The sequence below is a fragment of the Otolemur garnettii genome, unplaced genomic scaffold (assembly GCF_000181295.1).
Source record: "Otolemur garnettii isolate 467f Iridium unplaced genomic scaffold, OtoGar3 scaffold00256, whole genome shotgun sequence".
NCBI lineage: Eukaryota > Metazoa > Chordata > Mammalia > Primates > Galagidae > Otolemur > Otolemur garnettii.
In genome coordinates this window covers 119,777-122,352 of record NW_003852651.1, presented here as the reverse complement: position 1 = coordinate 122,352, position 2,576 = coordinate 119,777, and the positions used below count along the sequence as shown (strand labels likewise).

The 2,576-nt window shown below is 45.2% G+C and overlaps 1 pseudogene; it reads left to right on the top strand.

Moving 5' to 3' along the window:
- Positions 1–2,292, top strand: part of LOC100942896 — a 52,326-nt pseudogene extending 50,034 nt beyond the window's left edge.
- The last annotated feature ends 284 nt before the right edge of the window (positions 2,293–2,576 follow it).

The window sequence follows — 2,576 nt, the reverse complement described above, 5'->3', positions numbered from 1 at the left end:
GTCCAAAAGTTGGATAGTTAAATTTAAATCTAAAATTTCTTTGCTAAGCTTCTTTTTTAAGGATATGTCCAACACTGCTAAAGGAGTGTTAAAATCTCTGACTATGATGGAGCTGGGAGAGATCAAGGTGCTCATGCCTGTTAAAGTATCTCTTATAAATTGAGGTGCATTCTGGTTGGGTGCATAGATATTGATAATTGAGATCTTATCATATTGAGTATTGCCCTTAACGAATATAAAGTGGCCATCTTTATCTTTGGTTACTTTTGTTGGTTCAAAACCTATGTATCTGCAAATAAGATTGCAACACCAGGTTTTTTCTGCTTTCCATTAGCCTCGAATATAGGTGACCATCCCTTCACCCTGAGTCTATATTTGTCTTTTAAGGTAAGATGAGATTCCTGTATATAACAAATGTCTAGTCTGAGTTTCTGTATCCAATCAGCCAATCTGTGCCTCTTTATAGGACAATTTGAGCCATTCACATTGATAGAAATTATTGATAAGCCTGGTAAAATTTTGTGCATCGAGCTGATTGAAAGTCCAGTAGACATTTTTAATCCTTTTGCCACTGTGGAAGTTGGAATGTGATCAAAAGTTTCTGAATGTGTTTACTTTTGTTGTGGAAGATTACACTGGTCATTATGGAGGATAGGTTTGAGAATTTCCTGGAGAGCTGGTTTTGTTATGGCAAATTTCTTCATCATGTGAATGTTGTTAAAGTATTTAATTTCTCCATCATAGATGAAACTCAGTGTAGCTGGATACAGGATCCTGGGTTGAAAGTTATTTTGCTTTAGGAGATTAAAAGTCAATGACAATCCTCTTCTAGCCTGAAAGGTTTCAGCTGAGAGATCTGCAGTCATCCTAATACTCTTCCCCTTGTAGGAATGGTTTTCTTTCGTCTGACTGCTTTCAGAATTTTCTCTTTCATCTTATCCTTAGTGAAGTTAATTATTATGTGCCTGGGGAATGTCTTGTTCAGGTTGAGTCATGCTTGGGTTCTGAAACTATGTGCTATCTGAATTTCAGGATCTCTTGGCATGTCTGGAAAGTTCTCCTTCATAGTTTCATGGAGAGCCTCTGTGTTTTGTGAAGCAACTTCATTGCCTTCAGGGATTCTTATAACGTGAATATTAGTTTTCTTCAAATTATCCGAGAGCTCTCTGAGAGGAAGATCTGTTTTTGCTCTCCATTTCTTTTGATCTTTGAGCTCCTGGCCTTGTTCAAAAGCTTTGTCTTCAACGTCAGAGATCCTTTCTTCTGATTGTTCCACTCTGTTATGGAGGGATTCCACCATATCTTTCAGATCCTTGATGGCTGCCACCTCTTATCTCAGTGTTTCAAAATCTTTGATCATTTTATCTTTGAAATTGTTGAATTCTTGAGACATCTTTTGAATAATTCCTTGAGATATCTTTTGGATAATTTCTTGAGAAATCTTTTGAATAATTTCTTGAAATCCTAATTCCCTCCTTTCTTCTATTCTGTTAATCTTATTTGCTATCCACATTCTGAATTAGATTTCTGACACCTCCGCCATCTGTTTATGGATGGGGTCTTTAATTGCATCTGCCTCATTTTTCCTTGGGGGAGTTGATCTACTCTGGTTATTCAAGTTTCCAGAGTTTTTCTGCTGAATCTGCCCCATGTTGAGTTTACCCTGTTTGTAGACCTTATCAGAACCGTTCAGTCAGTGGCTTCTTCCTGTTGCCCAGAGAAACAAGGTGTGTCTGTCGTCTTCTCCCAGTTCTCAGGCGCTGGGGCAACCAGGGCACAGTGGAACCGCAGCAGATGTGCGGGAGTGTGCCTAGCTGGATCAGAGCTCATTCAGCCTTCTGGGGCGTGAGGGTGGGGGGGTGGGGGGAGGGCAGGAGACTGGCAGCAGGCAGATCAGTCCTAGTTCAGCTCCACTGGGGTGACAGGTGTGCAGGGGAACTGCAGCAGTGGTGCGGGGCACTTGCACAGCCAGATCAGTCCTAGTTCAGCTCTGCCAGGGTTACCGGGGGCAGGTTAATGACAGTGGCTGTGCAGAGCATAAGAGCAGCTGAATCAGTCCTACTTCAGCCCTGCCAGGATGACAAGGGGGGTATGGAGCAGGGAATGGCAGCCAGACCAATCCTTGTTCAGCCCTGCCGGTGCAGCCCTGCCTTGTTCATCCCTACCGGTGCAGCCCTGCTGGGGAATGGCAGCGTCCAGATCAGTCCTAGTTCGGCCCCATCAACGCCACCTGGGGGCAGAAGAACGGCAGCGGCCGGATCAGTCCTAGTTTGGTACTACCAGTGTGACTAGGAGGAAGGGGAATGGCAGCGGTCGGATCAGTCCTTGATCAGCCCTGCTGGGGTAACTGGGGTGGGGGGGCAGGGGAATAGCAACGGCTGTGTGAGGAATGCATGCAGCCAAGTCAGTCCTAGTTCGGCCCTGCCGGGGCAACCTGCGGGCAAGGGAAGGGCAGTAGCTGTGCTGGGTCAGTCCTAGTTCGGCCCCACCAGGGCAACTAGAGGACAGGGGAATGCTGCGGCTAGATCAGTTCTAGTTTGCCCCGTGGGGGCAACCATGGGGGCAGGGGAACACCA